The following is an 8,400-nucleotide window of genomic DNA, read 5'->3' as shown; positions in this document are numbered from 1 at the left end:
GGGCTGTGGGACCAGGCATGGGGATGGGGGGAGGCTGGAAGACAGTCTCAGTCCCCTTTGTTTCCAGCTCTTCCACTGGGACTGCAGTGGCAGGTCCCTGGCTTTACCCAGCATGTCCCCGAAGGATGGATGAGGCTGGTACCTTTCACACCACCAGCCATTTGCATATCTCTGTGAAGCACCTGCCCAAGTCTCTGCCCATCTTAAAATCCAGTAATTTATCTCTTTCCTGTGTATTTCTAGGAGATCTTTACCCAGTCTGAGTCCTTTGTTGACGTGCGTTGCAAACATCTATCCCAGTCTAAGGCTTCCTTTTCCCTCCCAATGGCATATTTTGATGAACACACGTCTTCAAACGTAACTAGTCCTATTCAGCAGTATTTCTTCTAAGGACAATGCTTTCTGGGTTCAGTTTAGGACATCTGTGCTCCTGAGCCCCCACTGATACACTGGCTTTGCCATAAGCTTATTATCTTCCCTGCACATTTAGGGCTAGAATTCTTTTCTGATCACTTTGTGTGTAGGGTGTAAGGTTGGTTGTTTTTCTACATGGAGAGCCCATGGCTCCAGCATCTTTCAAAGTGAAAATAACCACAACCTTCCCCTGCCACACTGAGGGGGCCTCTGTAGATGAGGTGACCACACACATAGACGGGTGTGTTTCCAGGGTCTCCTGTCCAGCCAGGGGAGGGAGACAGGAGAGCCAGTCCCCAGGGTTTGCCCCTCTTACACTGACCAGTGTCCTGCAGTCAGGAGATACAGACAAGTTACGGTCCTCCTCCGAGCAGACACGCCTCTCTCCTTTCCGGAGAAAGAGGGGATTTGGGAGGAGAGGGGAGAGGCGGTGGGTGCTGCTGCTGAGCTGAAGGGTTGCCACTCCCCACCCCAGGATTCCCAGTGCTCTCTCCCAGCCCAATGCACAGAGGCCAGGGGAGCCCAGAGGGGGCTGGAGGGGGAACGTCCCTCAAGACTACCTGCCCTCACACACAGGCCATGTCCCCAGTACCCCCTCCCCAACCTTCCTGTTGGATGGCTGACTCTGTCCCAAGAAAGTCTGAACAGGTAAGAACTGTGTGGTAATCAACTCAAGGGCTGCCCTGAGGTCAAGGCTGAAACCTCACTCCCCGTCCATCGGTCTCCCCTGTGGCTCAGTCCTACCATCCAGAGAGGCTCCCCAGCAGCTGGGCAGGAGATCAAACGAGTTTCAGCAGTCTGAAACTGCTGGAACAGGGAAATGTAACGCTCCTCCCATGTCAAATCCCTAAGTCAGGGCACGTCCAAAGCTGAATTCTCCTTCTCCTTTAAAGTTCAAAGACATTGAAGCTCAAGGTCTCTTCCTCCCACGGCCTCTTACATACTGGAGGCTCCTCAACCAAACAGTCCCGAGGCCACCAGGTGGCTGCCCTCCCTGCTCCTGTCACTGGTCCTGGGAGCCGCAGGACAGGCCTGGAAACACAACCCTGCCAGTCGACGTGGCAAGCCCTGCCCAGGAATGTCGGAGCTGCGCCTGGCCCTGGTGGCAGGTTCCCGGAAGCTGGGTGACTCATGCAGATGTAGAGCCTGGCTCTCGGGGGGACCTTCCTACCTCAACACACCTTTGGACTTGGAGTGAGCTCACCCCCAAAACGGCACCCCCATCTCAAGGCAGACTTCAGTCCTTTGTTCAGAAGGTTCCTCCAGGTAAGCCTGGCTTCCTCAAAGCTGCTGCTTCCTCTGGGGAGCATGTTCAAACCTTTCACAGCAGAGCCCTAAGCTCAGAAAATCCCCACCTGTACTGGTGAGCAAACATTCCAGCACCTGCCTCAAACCCCAGGTCTTCTTTTTTTTAAAAGAAGTTGAATCAAATGAAATTGCTGTGTTTCTTAGGCTAAAAATGGTGGACTTCCCTGGTGGTCCAGTGGTTTAAGAATCTACCTGCCAATGTAGGGGACACTACACAGGTTCGATCCCTGGGTAGGGGAAGATTTCAAAGGCTTCGGAGCAACTAAGCCCATGAGCCACAACTACTGAGCCTGTGCTCTAGAGCCCATGCTCTGAAACAAGAGAAGCCACCGCAATGAGAAGCTGGCAAGCCACAATGAAGAGTAACCCCGATCACTGCATTTAGAGAAAACCCAAGTACAGCAACGAAGACCAGCGCAGCCAAAAATAGATAAATTAATTATTGGTAAGCATTTATTTATATACTTATTTGGCTTCACTGGGGCACACCAGATCTCTACTTGCAGCATATGAACTCTTAGTTACAGCATGTGGGATCCAGTTCCCTGACCACGGTTTAAACCCAGGGCCCCCTGCCGTGGGAGCATGGAGTCTTAGCCAGTGGACCACCAGGGAAATCCCAATAAATTAATTTTAAAAAGTGGTCAAACATCAGCTGCTTCATGGGGCCAACCTCACATATCCCAACTGCCATTGCAAAACAGGCAAGGAAGTCAATGAAGAAAAGCAGAGATGCAGGCGTCTGACAGCCTGGGTGAAATTCTGGCTCTGCTCCCCATTAGTTGCAGACGTTGGGCAAGTCACTGGCCTCCCCTCCTAGGATAGTTATGAAGATTCCATTAGTTACTGTAGGCCAAGTTCCTAGAACAGTGCCAGGTATGTGCTTAAGCAGGGTTAAGCTGTTGTTATTAGTGGTAACGGTATTAGTAATTGAAGGTGGGACATGGTGGTGTGGGGAAGGGTGAGCAGAGGAATGACCAGGAACCCTAATAGGCTTCCTTTACAAAGTGAGGACTTGACAGGTGCTGTAAGAAGTTACTGAGTACAGGCCTATGTGGGCAAAGAATCTAAAAGAGTGGACATATGTATATGCATAACTGATTCACTTTGCTGTACCCCTGAAATTAACACAACATTGTAGACCAACTGTAATCCAATAAAAATTTTTTTAAGTAAAAATTTTTTAAAAGAACTTACTAAGTATAAAACTTACACTCTGAAATTAACAAAACATTGTGGGGAAAAAGTAAAGTAGACTTAAATAAATAGACATCCCATGTTCATGGACCAGAAGACTTAACTCTTCCCCTGGCTGGGCCGAACATTCCCACGTATTCTTCCAAACTGACCAATCCGATACATCGCTCCTCCTTAGCTAGGACAGAGGAAGCAGTGGAGACGGGCTGGGGAAACTCCTGCACGTGCACACGTGACAGAAGAGGGAGACATCTGCCCCCAAGCCCACATGCAGCGATTAATATCAGCAGTTAAACCCACACTCTGCCACTCCTTCTCCTCTTCTCCATGGCAGCATGTTTCAGAAGACTTGATGTGCACTCCCTAAATCCACAAGAATAAAAGAATTAGGAAGAAACTTAATCAAGGAAATGTAAGACTTGTACACTGAAAATTACCAAAAAATTGCAAAGAAACCAAAAAAAAAAAAAAAAACAACAAAAACTAAATAAGTGGAACGGTATCCTTTGTTCACAGATCTAGAAGGTTTAACATTGTTAAGATAGCAGTACTCCCCCAAACCAATCCACAGGTACAATCAGTCCCTCTCATCATCCTAATAACCTCTTTACATGAATGGAAAAGCTGATTCTAAAATTCTATGGAATCGCAAGGAACCCTGGGCTTTCCTGGTGGCTCAGATGGTAAAGAATCCACCTGCAATGCCGGAGATCTGGGTTGGATCCCTGAGTTGGGAAGATCCCCTGGAGAAGGGCATGGCAACCCACTCTAGTATTCTTGCCCGGAGAATCCCCATGGACAGAGGAGCCTGGAGGACTACAGTCCATGGGGTCAAAAAGAGTTGGACATGACTGAGAGACTAAGCACACAAAAGAAACTCCAAATAGCCAAGACAATCTCAAAGAATAACAAAGTTGGAAGACCTGCACTTCCAGATTTCAAAATTTAGTACAAAGTTGCAGTAATAAAAGTGGTGTGGTTTTGGCATAAGGACAGATGTATGCTGTTGTTGTTCAGTCACTAAGTTGTGTACAACTCTTTGCAACCACATGGACTGAAGCACACCAGGCCTCCCTGTTCCTCACCATATCCTCACCAGGATAGATGTACAGATCAATGAAATAGAATTCAGTTCAGTTCAGTCTCTCAGTCGTGTCTGACTCTTTGCAAGCCCATGGACTGAGCACGTCAGGCTTTCCTGTCCATCATCAACTCCCAGAGCTTGCTCAAACTCATGTCCATAGAGTTGGTGATGCCATCCAACCATTTTGTCCTCTGTCGTCCCCTTCTCTCCCTGTCTTCCATCTTTCCCAGCATCAGGGTCTTTTCCAGTGAGTCAGTTCTTCAAAACAGAATTGCTTACTGGTCCATAAGTAAACCCTAACATCTATGGTCAATTGCTTTTGACAAGAGTGTCAAGACCAGTCAATGGGGATAAAATGGTCTCTAACAAATGGTGCTGGGACAACTGGTTGCTGCTGCTGCTGCTAAATCACTTCAGTCGTGTCTGACTCTATGTGACCCCATAGATGGCAGCCCACCAGGCTCCCCTGTCCCTGGGATTTTCCAGGCAAGAACATTGGAGTGGGTTGCCATTTCCTTCTCCAATGCATGAAAGTGAAAAGTGAAAGTGAAGTCGCTCAGTCGTGTCCAACTCTTAGTGACCCCATGGACTGCAGCCCACCAGGCTCCCCCGTCCATGGGATTTTCCAGGCAAGAGTACTGCCATTGCCTTCCCCGGGACAACTGGTTATACACATGTAAAAGAATGAAGCTGGATCCTCACCTCATACCATAAACAAAAATTAACCCAAAGTAGGACTTTCCTTCGTGAACCGCGAACTTCCAGATGTTAAAGCCGGTTTTAGAAAAGGCAGAGAAACCATAGATCAAATTGCCAACATCCACTGGATCATCGAAAAAGCAAGAGAGTTTCAGAAAAACATCTATTTCTGCTTTATTGACTATGCCAAAGCCTTTGACTGTGTGGATCACAATAAACTGTGGAAAATTCTGAAAGAGATGGGAATACCAGACCACCTGACCCATCTCTTGAGAAACCTATATGCAGGTCAGGAAGCAACAGTTAGAACTGGACATGGACCAACAGACTGGTTCCAAATAGGAAAAGGAGTACGTCAAGGCTGTATATTGTCACCCTGATTCTATGCAGAGTACATCATGAGAAACACTGGGCTGGAAGAAGCACCAACTGGAATCAAGATTGCCATGAGAAATAGCAATAACCTCAGATATGCAGATGACACCACCCTTATGGCAGAAAGTGAAGGCGAACTAAAAAGCCTCTTGATGAAAGTGAAAGAGGAGAGTGAAAAAGTTGGCTTAAAGCTCAACATTCAGAAAACTAAGATCATGGCATCTGGTCCCATCACTTCATGGCAAATAGATGGGGAAACAGTGGAAACAGTGAGAGACTTTATTTTTGGGGGCTCCAAAATCACTGCAGATGGTGATTGCAGCCGTGAAATTAAAAGACGCTTAATCCTTGGAAGGAAAGTTATGACCAACCTAGACAGCATATTAAAAAGCAGAGAGATTACTTTGCCAACAAAGGTCCATCTAGTCAAGGATATGGTTTTTCCAGTGGTCATATATGGATGTGAGAGCTGGACTATGAAGAAAGCTGAGCGCCGAAAAATTGATGCTTTTGAACTGTGGTGTTGGAGAAAACTCTTGAGAGTCCCTTGGACTGTAAGGAGATCCAACCAGTCCATCCTAAAGGAGATCAGTCCTGGGTGTTCATTGGAAGGACTGATGCTGAAGCTGAAACTCCAGTACTTTGGCCCCCTGATGCGAAGAGTTGACTCATTGGAAAAGACCCTGATGCTAGGAGGGATTGGGGCAGGAGGAGAAGGGGACGACAGAGGATGAGATGGCTGGATGGCATCACTGACTCGATGGGCATGAGTTTGAGTCAACTCCGGGAGTTGGTGATGGACAGGGAGGCCTGGTGTGCTGTGATTCATGGGGTCACAAAGTGTTGGACACGACTGAGCGACTGAACTGAACTGAACTGAACTGAGGACTTCCCTGGTGGCTCAGTGGTACAAATTCTGCCTGCCAATGCAGGAGACATGGGTTTGATCACTGATCAGTAAGATCCCACATGCCGCAGAGCGACCAAGTCCGTGGGTCATAACGGTTGACTGTGCTCTAGAGCCGGAGCTCCACAACAAGAGAAGCACCTCAGTGAGAATCCCGCACAGCGCCACTAGAGAGTAGCCCCTGCTTGTGGCAACTAGAGAAAAGTCTGCGCAGCAACGAAGAGCCAGAACATTTATAAATAAATTAACTAATAATTTGAAATTGAACTCAAAGTAGATAAAAATCTGAACATTATAATTAAACCCATAAAATTCATCAAAGACAGCACAGTAGATCTTCATGACCTTGGATTTAGGCAGTGGTTTCTTAGATATGACAACAAAAACGTAACGCACAAAAGAATAAAAAGTAGGTAAACTGGAGTTCATCAAAACTGAACACTTTTGTGCATCAAAAAACACTATCAATAAAATGAAAAGACTCCTCACAGAATGGGATAAAATATTTGCAAATTACATATCTGATAAAGGGTCCAGTATCCAGAATATAAAAAGAGCTATTACAACTCAACCACAAAATGTCAAGCAACCCAATTAAAAATGGGCAAACGATCTGAATAGACATTTTCCCAAAGAAGATATACAAATGACCAACAAGCACATGAAACATGCTTCATGTCATTTGTCATCAGGCGATTGCAAATCAAAACCACAACCAGATACCACTTCACACGCCCTAGGATGGCTGTGATCAAAACAAGGAATGATGACAGGTGTTGGTGAGTACGTGAACAAATTGGAACCCTCCTACATTGCTGATGGGAGTGTAACATGGTGCAGTCGTGTGGAAAACAGGCAGTTTCTCAAAGGTTAAACGTAAAATTACCATATGACCAAGCAACTCTATTTTTAGCTGTCTATCCAAGAGAAATGAAAACATATGTCCACACGAAAACGTGTCCATGAGTATTCATAGCAACATTAATCATACTAACCAAAAGGTGGAAACAATATAAATGTCCATCAACTGACAAAGGAGTAAACAAAATATGAGATAGCCATACAACAGCATTTTATTGGACAATAAAAAGAAAAGTACTGATACGTACAACAACATGGATGTACCTTGAAAAAACGCTAAGTGAAGGAAGCCAGTCACAAGAGACCACATGCTATATGATTCCATTTATATGAAATGTCCAGAACAGGCAAATCTAGAGAGACAGAAAGTAGATTAGAGTTTGCCAGGGGCTGGAGGGTATGGAAAGGGTCTGGAAAGTTTGGTGTAGGAGTGATAGCTAAGGGACTAGGGTTTCTATGGTGATGAGAACATCTTAAATTGACTGTGGTGATGGCTGCACTTTTCTGTGAATATACTAAAAGTCATTGAATTGTACACTTTAAACAGGTGAGTTGTAGACTATGTGAATTGTTTCAATAAAACTGTTGGGATTTCCTGGTGGTCCAGTGGTTAAGACTCCAGGCTCCCAATGCAGGGACCCTGGGTTCAACCCTGGTCAGGGAATTAGATCCCACATGCAGCAACTAAGATCTGGCACAGCCAAATCAATAAATTTTAAAAATCAAACTGTTGCAAATATAAAAAGCTGTCGGCATAAGAAAGAGCTTTTTTTTTTTTTTTAGCTGTGCTGGGTCTTCATTGCTGCTTGCGGGCTTTCTCTAGTTGCAATGTGCAGGCTTCTCATTGTGGTGGGAAAGAGCATTTATTTTTATCATTAAAATAGATATGGTCTAAAGTTCATAAATCAAGAAATACAGGATGTTGTCTACATAATGGCAATGAATACCATTTGAAAATGTGTAAGACTCTAAGAGAGAGATATACATACAGAGAGAAGTGTAAAGCAAATGTAATACAAATTTAACATTTGGAAAATCTGGATGAAGGGCATCTGGAAATTCTTTGTACTATTTTGCCACTTTTCTGAGAGTCTAAAATTATGTTGAGGACTTCCCTGATGGTCCAGTTGTTCGGACTCGGCACTTACCCTATCGAGGGCTCAGGTTCAATCTCTGGGTTGGGAACTAAGATCCTACAAGCTGTGCAGTGTGACCAAATAAAATTATATCCAAAAATTTTTTTAAATTTTAACGCTTGCATTTTAAAACAACACAAACTTACTGCCTCTCACAATCCTGGAGGACTCACTCCCTCTGAGGGCTCTGGCAGAAAGAGACAGGGGTCTCTTTCAGCTCCTGCCAGTTGCCCATGTTCTTGTCTTTTGCCCAGATGACTCCAGCCTGTGCCTCTGTCTGCATGTGGCTGTCTCCCCTTGGTGAGTCTGTGGCCACATTTCCCTCTTATGAGGATATCAGTCATAGTGGATTTAGAACTCCCTTCTTTGTCCAGTATGACCTCATCTTGAGTTGATCACATCCTCAAAGACCCCATTTC

Source organism: Cervus canadensis, chromosome 7, assembly GCF_019320065.1.
Source record: "Cervus canadensis isolate Bull #8, Minnesota chromosome 7, ASM1932006v1, whole genome shotgun sequence".
Lineage (NCBI taxonomy): Eukaryota > Metazoa > Chordata > Mammalia > Artiodactyla > Cervidae > Cervus > Cervus canadensis.
Note: the sequence above shows the minus strand (reverse complement) of the source record.